Genomic DNA, 15,867 nt, shown 5'->3' with positions numbered 1-15,867 from the left:
AGACCTTGCCCATAAACAGATCTCCCGAGCAATACATTCCTCCCCGTCCAACAACAATGTTCCTACCACATAGACCACATAGAAGCATCCCCCTTGTCACCCAATATTATCCTGGCCTCGAATACATCAACAAATTACTCCACCAGGGATATGATTTTCTCAAGTCAAGCCCAGAAATGACATCATCCCCTGACAATATTCTCCCCACACCCACAGTTGCCTTTCGTCGCCCCCTAACCTCCGTAACATCTTTGTCAAACCCTACAATATTCCCACACCACCTTCTCTACCCAGTGGTTCCTACCCCTGTAACCGACCCCGCTGCAAAACCTGCCCCATGCATCCCCCCACAACCACCTACTCCAGCCCCACTACTGGTAAATTCAAGGCAGGGCCACATGTGAAACAACACATGTCATTTATCAGCTGACATGCCTGCACTACACAGCCTTTTACATTGGTATGACTACAACTAAACTGGCTGAGCGCATGAACGGGCACAGACGAACTGTCCGCCTAGGTGATGCCCAGTAGCAAAGCATGCCCTTCAGCATAATTCTACGGACCTAGGAACCTGCTACACCGTATGTGCCATTTGGCCTCTCCCACCCAACACCAGTCCCTCGGAACTGCGGAGATGGGAACTTGTACTCGAACACATCCTTTCATCCCGCCATCTTCCTGGACTGAACCTACGTTAACCAACCTCACTCCCATTTACTCTTCAGTCTTCTCCTCTTTCCCTTTCCTCTTCAGCCATTCACGCATCTTTTCATCCTACATAGTTGTGTTTATCTTTATACTATATACCTCTTTACTTCTGTATGCATCCTCTTTGGTTTGAAGCTGGCACAGTACTTACAGTAGAATATCTTTGGCTTCCCTCTGACACCCATGCCTCCATCTTTGCTACCCTCCCTGTTTACCTTTCCCCTGTTGCTTCATTACCTGGGTTGTGAGTAACTGAATCCACTTTCCCTTCTTCCCCTTTTTCCCCCTCCCTCCTCCCTGACGAAGGAACAAAGTTCCGAAAGCTAGGATAAAAATTTTATGTTCTGTTTTGTGTATCTATCAGCTGTACTGAGCTGAGGTAAGTACTGGCCAGCCCCTCTATCTCTTTGTTAGTATCTCCATATTTTCCATTTTGCAGAGTTTACTGTGTCTGAAATAATATTGTGTATGACTTGCTGAAACTCTTTCAGCACAATTATGGAATTGGAACACATGAAAGATGAGCTAAATTTTCTACATGAAAGTAGTGCAATATTAGGGAAGAAAAGATTGTGGAAGTGGAATCCTTCAATAGTTGTTCAGGAAAAGTAACTGATGGAAAAAATTTATTCCAATACACGAGTGCAAATCATAAAAATGTTAACTGAAGTTCATTCACAGAAAATGATACAACAGATATTCTATCAGGCCTTAAAAAGAAAATAGAAGATATGAAAGAGAATTGTAATGGGAATGAGAGTAAAAAGTGTTATAAGAAGTCAAAAGAAGAAACACAAGGCAATAGAGCAAAAATAATAGGTGCGAGCATAAAGATGAAAATCGGCTGACACAAAAGGGGAAAGTGATGAACAGATGGAGAGAATATTTCAAAGAAATACTGGAGGGTGATTCCTCTGATGGGGAGCAACGGATATACTGTACAGTAAAACCAAAAACAGAAGAGCCTACTCTTGCAGAAAAACGAAAGGTGGTGAAATGTCAAAAATATTACAAATATCCAGGAAATGATGGAATAATTGCTGAGCTGCTAAAGAGAGAAGGCATTCTTTTACAAAAATGGATACATAACTTTCTTGGTTATGGAAGCGCAAAATAATTCCAGAAGAATGGACTATACTTGTAATCCAGTCCATGCATAAGAAAGGTAACAAAGCGTGTTCACTCTGCTGAATGTGGCGTAAAAGGTTTTATCCGGAATCCTATACAATACACTAGTCTAATGCTTGGAAGGTATATTGGGTGATTATCAGTATGGCTTTAGGCCTAATAGATAAATTGTGGAGCCAGGTATTCATAGCAAGACAAATACAGGAAAACGTATAAGAATATAATATAGAACTCAACGATATCTATGTGGACTTCGTAGTCTAAATAGAGAAGAGATGTTAAAAGATATAAAACCGCTTGGCATATCATCCAAATAAATTTCAGTTATTATGGCAATCTGGGCAGGTTCCAAGGCAATGGTGAGATTGGATTGGGATTAACTGACTGTTTCAACATCAATAACGGAGTCACACATGGTGATGCTCATTCCACAATACTCTCCAATTTGACCTAGAAGCAATTACATGAAAACTGCAAATATCTGGGCACAGTGGTAGAACTGAAAGAAGCTGCACAGCATAGAGAAGTGGAAATTAACGAATCAAAAACTAAATATATGAAATTTCATAGAACAGGGGACAGTAACTTGGATAACTAGTCAGAAGCAGATCTTAATTTGCAACATGTATAAGATTTTGAGTGTCTAGGAGCTTAAAACAACTATACACAAGTTTACGATAAGCCAGTAATTACATATGGATGTGAAGCATGGATACTGATCAGCTCTGATGGTTGACTCAGAATATGTGAACAAAGAATACTACAGCAAATTTATGGAGAGGTACGGAATAATGATAGCATCTGGAGCATAAGGACCAATTAGGCATTGGATTGGCTCATACAAGGAGCTGATATTGTGAAGCCAATTAAAAGAATAGTCTGGTTGGGTACGTCTAAACTATGGAGGATTCTAACTACAAAGCATTTCTTCCACTGGAAACTGACAGGGAGAAGATTAAAAGGAAGACAACGCAAACAATGACTAGGTGACATGGAAGAAAACATAAGGAATCAGATGATGGAGAAAGAAAGTAAGCAAGAGGGCAGAATGGAAGAAAATTGTTAAGAAGGCAAAGTCACATGCAATGTTGTGAAGCCATGATAAAATGAAGACATTCTATCAAAATTTTGTGATTTTAACAACAAAAATGAGTAAAACCTTCATATTCGATGGATCATGGAAGTTTTTGACATTAAGCACCATCCTGATCATGCTGAACAATCAAAACAAAGAAGAACAAACTCTAAGTTCTATGTACCGCATTACTCAAACTGCATAGAAATTTGTGCAAAAGCTTTCATAAACCTTCACTGTATATCACATAAAAGGTTTTTGACATTAGGTTTACTTTAAATCTCAGGCTCCAAATCATAAGTTGGCATGTGTTTCATCAAAATGTCCCATGCAGTTCCAGGACATATCTGCAAAGATATTTATCATCACCTACATTCACTTCCTGTTAAAATGTCACAGTAAGGAGGAAAAGAAATTATTTGCACTCCGAATTAAAGGTGGTGATGATGTACAACCTCTTTAAAATGTCTCATCCCACAACAACAGTTAAATAAAACTTCCATTTATCATACTTCAATAACAATTTTAAGTTACAGTTTGGGAGAACACAAATGGATGTCTGCAACACATGTACAAACTGAAATCACCTTGCCTGTTCATGTCTGTTAAACAGGTGGCAAAGGGTGAACTCGACATTCACAAATGAAGAAGTATCTACAGAATTGTAGATAGCTGCCAGGGATGATTCAGTGTCTCGACTCTTGTTCAACTTTATGCAGAAATTGTCTTTGCCATGCATTCCAATGCAAGAACTGCACCTGAGACTGTTATCTGTGTTCATTTTTTGCATAACAAATCTGAAGGACAACAGTTCTGTTATTGAGTTGCACACCAAAGGCAATGTGAAGAAAGGTGCTAATGTAATTTGTATGCTTTTGTACCATTATACTGCTGATTCATTCCCTAGACAAAGCAGGAATCATACTGCCATATAATTCTGCTTAGGATCTATGAATCTGGAAAGTTTGAGGATATTGTTCATTGTTTTCCTGTCAGAGGGCATTTATTCTAGGAATGTAATACAACATTTGGCATAATAAAACATGCTATAAAGATCAAGATAACAGTATAATATAATATGATGAAATCCTTGATTTCAATCAATAGTGGCCATCTTTATACAGAAAATAATGTCTTTCAAGGAATCCTATTCCTACGTTGTACTAATCACCAAAAACAGTTCTTCACAAAATTGATCAAGCAGTTCGAATACCCAAGGAAACACAGTGGGACAGCATGAGCCTACCGGTACACAAGCAGCTTTTGGTACCACAGTTTTCAGCTAGAGCAACTGGATGCCTATCTTCAGCCAGAAACTCTGGAACCCTTCAACAATGCAATGAAAATGTGAATGTGCAATTGGGTGCACATCCTAAGCCAGAAACTCTGGCACCCTTCAACAATGCTATGAAATTGGTAATGTCACAATTAATCATAAAAAACTTGTTGATCTTAAGAAACTGACTCAATACATTCCACCCAACAACGAAATACAGAATTTTATGAAAGACTTTTGCAGTGGCCTACCACAAATACCTGTAATAATGATGATGAACTCTAATATCTTAATATTATACGGAGTGAAAGACTTTTGAAGTGGCATACCATCAATGCCTGTAATAATAATGATGATTGCTAGTGTTTGTAACATTATACCAAGTTATGTTTCAGAAGTTCGAAGTTTCAAAAATAACAATAACGTAATATAACATGTCAAGTTTTTTGTCATATAATCTCTTACAGCAGTGAAAAGAAGTAATTACAATATGGTCATGTCCAGTTCTAGCTATGTTAAAATATACAATGAAAATTTAACTGCAATTGTTATGCTCATTGACTCTTTCTGTGCCACTTGGAAAAACGAAGTACAGGGTGCGGCTGTTAAATCCGGACAAATGAAACTTTTTTTTTTTAAGCAAATTTTGTTAAAAATTATATACAAATGAAAATGAAAATCCTTCTACATGTAAGTAGTGGTATCTCTCACGTGGTAAATTACTTTATGTAACCCCCTTCAGCCACAATGACCACCAGCAATCTCATCCTGATGCAATCACACACTTTTTAAAACAGCGCTGTCCACATTCGCAAACACTGCTTCAATAGCAGTGCATAGAGATGCGACATAGGGGTGCCTTGTCTCATTAGTAACTCTTTTGACTACACTCTAGAAATGGTAGTTGACAAGGTTCTAATCCAGGCTATTCAGGGGCGAGAACTCCTTTGACCAGACCATGTCAACATCATCAGAGAGCCAGTTTTGGACTAAATGGCTTGTATGAAGTCCTGCTCCACCATCCAACGCATTGTTCGCTCACTTGGTTATACAGCCCTTGAAGGGGCTTGGACTGCATCACAACATCCTGCCATTATATCCGGTCCATAGCTTTCTGCCTCCATCTTCTGATACCCAGCTTTTTCATGTCTTCTTCAATTCTATCCACCCGTCTCTTTCTGGGGCATCCCTTCTGTCGTCTGCCTCCAGCCTTGCCATTAAAAATCTTCTTACACATTCTGTCTTCCTCCATTCTGACAACATATCCTGCTCACCGCAGTCTTCTTATTTTAATGGTAGTGTCATTGTCAGGTTCTTCAAAAAGTTGTTCTAATTCTGCATTCATACGGATGTGCCAACCTTCTTGATTGTATATTGGGCATTTATTTTACAAAGAACCCCTCTCTCCCAAACGCTAGGCATCCTTTCCTCATTTGCAGTCATGGCCCATGTCTTGGCATCATACATAACAACTGGTCTTTTAACTGTTTTGTAAATGAAGATTTTAGATTTTCATGATAGAAGCAAACTCCTAAGCATGGGTAGTTCAGCAAAGTAACATCTGTTGCCTGCTGCTATTCTAGCTTTCACCTCGCTGCTGATACCACTTTTCTCTGTGATAGTCAATCCAACGTACTTGAAGCCTCTCACCCTTTCCAACTCCTTGTGGGCTATCCTGAGATTTCCTAGGTTTTGCTGGTTGGTCACTGCCATATATTTGGTCTTTCTGACATTGATTACCCATGCAAGTTCCCTTTACCTCTCTCCAGCTGTTGATAGGCACAGGCCAACACAGCAGTGTTTCGTGCAAGTAAACAATTAAAAATGGTTCCATTTTTTCAAGTATTATGTGTAATGTGAATATTTCATCAGTTGTTGACCTATTTCTTCTAAAGCCACTGTGACAGTCTCCAATTCTCTCTTCCATATAGGGAGTAAGTCCCCTCACTAGAATCTTAGAGAACACTTAACATGTAGTATTTAGCAGCGAGATTCCTTAATAGTTCTGGCACATTAATTTATTTCCTTTTTTATATATGGGGCACATAAGAGCCACTTTCCACTCCATTTGTATGTTTTCCTCCTGCCAGATGCTCAGTATTACTTTACGTACCATTTTCCACGGTGCTTCCCCACCATGTTTGAGAAGTTCCACCTGGATCTGATCTTCTCCAGGTGCCTTATTGTTTTTTATGGCTTATCACTTCCTCCAGTGTGGGTTCTGGTGTTAAAACCTCTGGTCCATAATAAGTTATTTCCATCAGTTCTTCTTGCTGTAATCCTTCTACATCTGGGTTCAGGAACTCTTGGAAGTATTCTGCCCATCTGTCAAGTATTTTATTACTTTCCCCTTATCAAATCCTCTTCTTTACCCCTACATATATTTGTTCTGGCTTGAAACCTGGCCTTTTCTTCTTTAATCTTTTGGTACATTTCGCGTACTTGCTTCTCTTCTACTAACTGTTCAATTTCTTCGATTATTATTTTTTCCCCTAGTGCTCTTTTCTTCTGCCTGCAAACCCCCTTAGTTACACAGCATTTCCCCTTAGTTACACAGAATTTCTCATTATATTCATTCAGATTTGCTCTAGTTCTTCTCTGAAATAATTTCATTTGTGCTACGTTATGCTCCTCAGTTCTTCTCATACATTCTTTATCTTCCTTTGTGCCCGTATGTGTCCCAAAACCTCTTCAGCTGCCTTGAGGATTGCAGTCTTACATCGTTTCCACATTATTTCTCTATGTTCACTTGACGTGTTGGTATCATTCTTAATCCCCTCTTCTATTTTCGTCTGATATGCTCTCCGTATTTCTTCTAACTTCAGTTTCTTAATGTCATAACTCTTTTGTTTGTGGCCTTTTTGTTTACTCAATAGTGATATTATTTGTCTGTGCTTAATCCTCACTAGATGATAATCTGAGTTGCAGTTCAGCTGCATGTTGGCTCCTAACATCCATTGTTTCTGTATGTCCATTCTTTTTACTGGAGGTCTTGGGGAACCAATGCCATTCACTACTGTAAGAAAATGAAATGCCTCGAGCTGTCCTTATGCTCTTATTTATTGTATACCTACCAGTTCTGGCACTTCACTGTGCCACCTTCAGGACTTGGTTGATGCTGAAGGGGTTGTCATGATCCATATAGACACTGCATCAGTGGCCAACGTAACTGGTTTACGCAGAATACCAGTAACTGTGATGTAAGCACACCAACCAAGTTGTCAGTAGATGGCTGGATGAGTTCAATTATCAGTTAAGCAGTCTGAGCAGTAATAAACAGATTGTGAATCATCTTATGATGACAAAAAAGGGCCACACAAATGGTGTTGCCCTAGTTGTTTGATCACATGCCTTTGGGAGCTTATTATGCAACTTTTCACAATTAGTGGGATGCTCTTGTTATAAACGCACTGCTAAGCTTAGTACAAGTCTGGGTTGTTCCATGGGAATAAAGGTGATATTAGATGATGCTCTAGCAATGTTTGTCCTTTCTAAGGGACACATGCACTCAGTGATTGGTGTCTTGTATAGGGGTGTCCCTGGGGCAGAAGTCTACTGATGTTAATGAGGGATCTTACGAAATTTCATTGATTTGAGGTCACTTATACATGTGGTTCACTCAAGCAAGTATGCTGTATCCATATGTAATTTGGGGGCCAGTCTCTCTCAATTGGTAAATTGTAATGAATTATGTAACTTTATACTCATGATCATCATCATCTATCTTCTTGATGAAGTACACCACTGGTACAACTGCTCAATGGAAAATGAAGTTAAAGTAGTTCACTGACTGGAGATTTAAAGCATAAGCATTTGTGGCTTTGGAATTATAAGTGTGTTGGTGTGGACACAACTTTAGAGTGAGGACAGAGACTTGAACTCTTAAACACTACAATATGAGGAGTCACAAATAATTATAAATATTTGGTATACAAACTGAGGACAGGCTAATGGCTGTGTACAGTTAGGTGTTCCTAAAAAATTGCTACACACAGACAGTATTGTTAAGGAAGCGGTGATATGAGCGTACTACCGATTCAAGTATACATATTACAATTCTGCACATTGTTCTGCAGCAGACACTCAATAAGTGTGCTTGTGGATGCACGAACACATTGTTTAAAAGAAACTGTATGGGATTTGTGATTGCATTTTAACAATGTCTAGTCTGATATGAAATAAATGTTGGATGCTCTCCAGCAATATTATTCAGATATAAGTATCATAAAACAACTAGCTCCCACATCACTTACAATTACGAGCAACTTAAATTGGAAAGACCACATAGATAATATTGTGGGGAAGGCGAAACAAAGACTGAGCTTTGTTGGCAGAACACTTAGAAGATGTGACAAACCCACTAAAGAGAGAGCCTACATTACAAATGTCCGTCCTCTGCTGGAATATTGCTGCGCAGTACGGGATCCTTACCAGGTAGGATTGACGGAGGACATCGAAAAAGTGCAGCAAAGAAGGGCAGCTTGCATCGTGTTATCGCGCAATAGGGGTGAGTGTGTCACAGATATGATACGCGAGTTGGGGTGGCAGTCACTGAAACAAAGGTGGTTTTCTTTGCGGCAAGATCTATTTACGAAATTTCAATCACCAACTTTCTCTTCTGAATGCGTAAATATTTTGTTGACACCCGACTACGTAGGGACAAATGATCATCATAATAAAATAAGAGAAATCAGAGCTCGAACGGAAAGATTTAGGTGTTCCTTTTTCCCAGGCGCCATTCGAGAGTGGAATGGTAGAGAAGTAGTATGAAAATGGGTCGATGAACACTCTACCAGGCACTTAAACGCAAATTAAATGCGAACAAACACCACTGACATTCTAATTTACCCTACTTTTAGTTTGTTAATGTCAAATAAGTACTGTTCCATTTAATAAAAGGACTATGTTTGTACAACAAATACATTTTGTAAGTACTATTGCAATCTGTTAATTGGCTAACGAAATGAGCCCATGACTACCAATCCATTCTGTGAAAACTGCACATCAATAGCACCTTCCATTTTGACAATATTTGTGGTGCAAGTTTCAGGTGATTCACCCTGTATGTGCAGCAACCAAAATTCCTATTGATTTATCCAACAACATAAAATGCCCGACAGGTAGCAAAGCACATTTAAAATGTAGCCTAAAATCATTTCTCTTGGACAACTTCTTCTATTGCACAAATGAATTTTTATTTAGAAGTCTGTAAAAAAAAACTAATTTTTAAGTGCAGTTTCATGATTAGGACTACAAAATTTTATTTTCATTACTGTTAACACTTATCATGAATACATATCCTGTAAACTGGCTCATTCCACATCATTTTGATAAAAGAATTGTTCAAACTATCCATGGAACACATAACTAGCTAACTAGTGACCAAAGCTATTAATTACTGACAGGTGATACATCTTGTCAAGCTAATCATGAGGAGTACAGACACGGATGGTGCCAACTACCATCTACTCATTTATGTAATGTCACCACCTGTTCCCACCAAAGCTTTGCAGCACCTTGTACAACATCTCTCAGCATCCACGATGTCTCTGCTGTTCCAATTAATACTGCCCTCTTAGACCAACTGCAACCACTAACAAGGGGGCCACAAAAACTTCCCCTCACTGATTTGATTCATAATAACACAGTATGTAGGGCACAACTTGGACTTCCACACATGCAGACAGGAAGATGCAACTCTCAACCATTTTCGAGAAAATCAAGTTTGAAAATTTTAGGTATGCTAATATAGCTTGTGCAGCTGCTACTATTGAAGGATCCCACAGCTTAGTGAGCATGCACTTGATTCCATAAGCACAAGATCTCTGGATTGAATCTCTTTGGTGGTACTTTTTTTCATTCTCATGTAATTATAACAAGAGATTTGATATGACTGTGCAAGTTATCAGCATTTAACGATCCATTTATTATTTTCATGCTCCTTATCTCAAGAAAGTGTTGCAAGAGATCACTAGCTTATTTGGATCAAGAGCGAAAAAAATCAGTTGAGTACACACACAAATACACAAGCGTTATGACACCTTCAATGTCCGCCAAACTCTCAACAGCATTATACAGAAATGTTCTAATCAACGTCTTTAAGCCATACATGAGAAAAGAACAATTTCCTTTACTCCTCAATTCATGCAAAGGGCAAACGAACCCAGATTTGTACAACCAAACTTCAAATTTATCAGGGTGGAGAGGGTTCCACCAACATGCAGTATTAAAGCAATTCCCCAAAATGTACTCTGTTAATGGAGCTTTGTGACATTTATTTTTAAAAGCAGATGAAGACCCTAATAAAACGACTACAAAATTGGGCATACATCACTGAACAGTATAGAGACAGCTTCTAGATAAGATTGGAAAAGCATTCAACCAACCATACACCATCAGCTGTCTGCATCAATGTTCATTGACATGTTTCAATATGCTTGATGTGCTGCAAAATTGTGTGATCCTCGAGAAATGTTTATGAATTTAAACTATGTTTGCTTCCAATACACACATTGAAAAAACAATGCCCACGTGAAAATTTAGTATGTATTACATGTGCTGCATGTCACAATAATTATTGGTTTCCACATTTCTATGATCAGTGGCATCAGGATTCATGCAGTGCTCCATAGGTTACTCATTATACCGGTCACAAACGAGATACAATAATACAAATAAAATGATTATACTGATTTGACTGAAAGATCTGTACTTCAATTGCTAAGAACGGAATCCTTATAGGGTCACTGTGATGTCTGTCCATCTGTCTGTCAGGTTGTTAATGTCAATGGTCACTTAGTGGTGTCAAAAATTTAGGCTCCTAAGTCAATGCAGTCAGAAGATAAGGCCATTCGTGTCATATATTTTGATGCTTGCAAACTCCCTTCTCAAAACTTATAGGGTACTTCTCGTTGTTGACGTTGACATTTGGCAAGAAGCAAGGTTCCACAGTACAAGTAAAGGGAAAAATCCAGAAATTGTTGATTCCTAATTAAATCTCATAATGAAAAAAAAATATTTCTCTTGTCATTTCCTATCAGACTTCAAACTTAATTAAAACATCAAAAGTTTTGGAATTCCAGGCCTGATATATTGCCAGTATCAATGCCTATAACAGGCAAAAATCATTGAGACTCTCAATTTCCGGGACGATGAACACACAATATACATCATTAAGTTTGTACAGAAACCTAAGAGTGTAAGTCAACTTGTACCTGGCTTTTTTTTTTAATTCCCAAGCTTCGTATGAATTTTTTTCTTTTTTTTTTTTCAGGATAAACTATATGAAAATAATAAATGAATAATTAAAAACTGACAATTTATACAGCCATAATAAAACTGTTGTTAGAATTACATGGCAATGAAAAAAAAATAATGAAAAAAGAAACCCAAAGTATCAGCAGTGTGATTTGATCAAGTGACATATAAAATTATCCACTAACTCATCTGACTGCAGACTTCTTGAACACAGGTGACCATACAAAATGTATAAGTGTGCCTAAAGTTTTCAAACTATTTTCTAGAAAATGTTGAGAGTTGTGTCATCCTGTTTACATAAGAGGTCTTTTCAAAAAATTCTGGAACATTCATAATTTCATGCCAATGATGTGTTGGAATGAAATGTAGTTGGCATCCCTGCACACACCTGTGTTTAATGTTTAACCGACAGAACTTTTACTGGTGTATGTCTGTTAGTTATTGTTCAAGGCTGTATTGAGTAGAACGTTGTGTTGCACAGTCTGCAAATTTTGAGATGGGGGATTTAGAGGAGCAACGCGTCGGCATTAACTTTTACATGAAACTCACGAAAATCTTCACAGAGACACACCAAATGATAACAGGAAGCCAACTGTGATGAGTGCTTATGCTGTACTTGGTCCTACAAATGGTTCACATGGTTTAAAATGGTTGGACGGAAGTTAAAGATGACCCTCATACAGAACATCCTTCAACGTCTACCAATGATGCTCATGTCAGGAACATCAACAAAATTATGCATGTCAATCAAAGACTGACTGACAGAGGTTGCAGAAGAATGTAAAATTTCAGTTGGATCATGCCATAAAATCCTCACACAGCATCTTGGCATTCATCATGTTGGCACCAAGTTCATCCCATGGCTCATAAGGCAAGACCAGAAAGACCTTCACCTCGCAATCTCTGAAGAGCTTTTGGAATGCGCAAAGGAGAACGAGATGTTCCTTAAGAAAATCATAACTGGTGATGAGATCTGGGTCTACAATTATGATGTTGAGACCAAGGTTCATACTTCACAATGGGTTGGGAAAGCTTCTCCACGACCAAAAAACTTGTCAGGTCAGGTCAAATGTCAAAGCCATGCTGATAGTTGTCTTTGACTTTGAAGGATTAGTTCACCACGAATTCGTGCCACAGGGATAAACTGTTAATCAGTGGTAGCATTGGGATGTGTTGTAATGCCTGCGAGAAAATGTGAGAAGGAAATGGCCTAAATTGTGGCAAGACAATTCAGGGCTCTTGCATCAGGATAATGAACCTGCAGATTGATCCCTCTTAGTGCATGACAACTGCACAAAAAATGAAATCACTGTGCTGCCTTATCCACCGTACTCTCCAGATCTGGCCCCTGCAGACTTTCTTTTACTTCCTAAGTTGAAAACCCGATTGAAACGATGAAGATTTGCAACGACAGTCGAGATAGAAGAAAATTTGCAGACGGCACTTCACATGATCCAGCAAGAAGCATAGCAAGACTGCTTTTGGTAGTGGAAACTGTGTTGGGAGTGATGTATCAATCACGGAGGAGGTGGCAAGGGATGTACGGTAAACTCAACCTGGTGCTCTTCGAATCACGCTTGTACACAGCAAGCTGCACGACACATTGCACTGTCCTGTCGGTAGATGACATCGTGACGAGGAAAAACAAACTGCATGCAAGGGTGGACATAATCCTCGAGGACAGAGGCATACTTGCATTGATCACGGGGCCTTCCAGAGTGGCAGGATGACCCAGACTATAGCACTCCCTCCTCCAGCCTCGAACCTAACCTTCTGATAATTGTTGGAAGGTGGTTCTTTTCAGATGTTTCACACCAATGGGGCATAAAACACAGTTAGTCCTGAAACGGTCAGCTGTCGCCACTCTATGGACACCCAGCTGTGGCACTGGTGTGCAAATTCCAGCCTTCATTGTCGACAAACAGCAGTCAGGATGGGTGCACTAACCAGATGCCTGCTGCAGAGGTCGATATGCAGCTACATTAACTGAACGGTTGTTGGTGAGACACTATTGGTAGCCCTTGGTTCATCTGGGCAGTCAGTCAGTCAACCGCTGCACATCTAGTCACCTGTACACACGTCCGCAATCGTCATACAGTCCTGTCATCTATGGCCCTTGGAGCACCAAAGTTTCCTCAGCGCCAGTTTTGGATAGTGCTATCTTGGCATGCACAGCATACTTTAACCAGGGTGGCACAGGAACAGTTTATTTCAGAAATGCTTCCACCTTTTGCCCAAAAGTCAATGACCTTGCCCTTTTTGACATCAGATAAATCATTCTGTTTCCACGGTACAAAAACAACTGCCCTGTTTTCCGCTTCCCCCAACATGCTTTACATACCCTCCACTGCTAGTACTGTCACCTGTGAGTGGTTAGCGCTCATTGATGTCGAACACAGGTTGCACATTAATGTGAGTGGACCTGGACTGCTCAAGTCCTAGTCATGCCCTACAGGCTCTGTTAATATGAATCAAATCTGTGAGAGGAAGATCATATGGGATTCTTGTAGCTGTTATTGTTGGCTTCCTACTACCACCTGCCCATTTTCAAAATAATTCATCAGAGGACAAGGTTGGTTGAATGAAGATTTGTTCCAAAGGCTAGTCTAACACGCAATTTTTTTTTTTTTTTTTTTTTTTGCGCAAGCTACAGAGAGCTCTGGTATTGAATTTCTTGGGGTAACATTTTGTAAACAGATGCAGATTAACATTGATTTTGTATCAACTCAAGCATGACTAGAAATTGAAGATGAATCATCAGTTCATAGCAGAGATAATAGTACACTTAAAAGAGTCCCTGGGATTGCATACAATGTAGTACTACAGTTTAAGAAGACACATATTGAACTACCATGCCTTGTGAATTCATCAAATACATCAGGAACTGTGAAGCTCTTTGATGTTACTGGCCATTAACTTGCCAATTTTCAAATGTGACTACCTTATGTGGTCACCATACACAAGTGTGTATTTGAGTCTGATTATGCGTAATACGAATAACAACTCAATGGCTTGTAGAAATTCCATTATCTCAATCCAACTTTGCAAGATGAAGCAGAAAATCAGATAAGACTTGCAATTGTTAAATCAGGAAACATGATGAGTGTTTCAGGGCTTATCATGCAGAGGTATTAAAATCCCAAAATAATTGCAACCAGGCATTCAAAACTTTTTTTGGCCCTGCCTACAGTCAGTGTTGGCATGGCTAATCTTCTTTTCCCACTCACGTGGGATAAACATTCTTGGCAAGTCTTCTCGTTTTTACTTGGTCCCACACTTTCCTTAGATGTCTCCTCCCCCACATCCTCGAATACACAGCCCATCCGTCTTCTCCTTGGTCTTGCTCTTCCCAAGTCACCTTTCACTACCATTTCTAACATTATGCTGCCAATGTAGGTGTTGCTTCTTCTCATTAGACGTTCACATAATTGCAGTCTTCTCTCTTGAACCTTCTTGGATATCCCTGCCACTTTAACAACGATTTTTGTTCTTTATATTCTGATCCTATCAATTCTGGCAACCACATCAATTATTTTACATTCTTATTTCAATCACATCAATTGCCTTACAATGCGCCCTTTTTAACAAAATTTGTGACTAATTATCTTGCAAATTACAGTGCATATTGAATTACAACAAATAATTAGCATTCAGAAGTATAATACAAACTCTGTCATGAATAATTCTGCATAGCTCTTATGGAATCTTACTGTTTGATGTTCTAATTGTATCTATGAGTAATAATCGTAATGTGTGAGTAATAACATACCAATGTAGTTTGGGGCTGTGTGATCTAAGATTGCACGGTTCTTTCATATATAAGACCAGATCTTGGATGTAGTCCCACAGGTGAACCTGTGAGTTAACTGTCAACGAGACCACATGTTTCACATGTGAAAGTAGTGCCGAGTTGAATGTTGTATACTTTTTCATTCACTGCTATTTTTTCATTGACATTCATGTACCACATGGCTTTAACAATGGATGACAGAATGTTACTGTGTAAGTTTCTCTAGATAATATTCCAGTTCATCTGAGGGTACATTTCCTCTAGCTGATTTTTCTTGCTGCTCCTATTTTTTTAAAAAAATCATAGAACTGTTTATTTGTTAAGATATACTGCGGACGGCTTTTTTGTGTTTGTAGCTAAACTCAAAACAATAGACTTGATACGGTTTAAGGCTCTTGGTATCTTTATGTTGACCAGCACTTCCAGTTCCCATCTGTTAATTATTATGGTCTTCATAATACAGGACTATTATAAATGATTCATTTTCAAAGCTCTGTATTTCCTGAAGTATAACACATGTAAATAACACATGTAAATATGACTGATACATGAATAGAACTGTAAACTCATCAAGTTTGTATTGGGGCCCCACAAGTCTGCATCAAGAGTACAGTGCCTTGATAAAATGAC

General features: G+C 38.8%; 1 protein-coding gene across 1 annotated transcript in view; it reads right to left on the bottom strand.

The window, feature by feature from the left end:
* LOC124619318 (LYR motif-containing protein 4) overlaps window positions 1-15,867 on the bottom strand; it is a 48,603-nt gene that overhangs the window by 22,170 nt on the left and 10,566 nt on the right. The gene's annotated exons all lie outside the window — the stretch shown is intronic.

The sequence above is a fragment of the Schistocerca americana genome, chromosome 6 (genome assembly GCF_021461395.2).
Source record: "Schistocerca americana isolate TAMUIC-IGC-003095 chromosome 6, iqSchAmer2.1, whole genome shotgun sequence".
Lineage (NCBI taxonomy): Eukaryota > Metazoa > Arthropoda > Insecta > Orthoptera > Acrididae > Schistocerca > Schistocerca americana.
The sequence above is the reverse complement of the archived record's forward strand: the minus strand, read 5'-3'. Positions and strand labels throughout refer to the sequence as shown.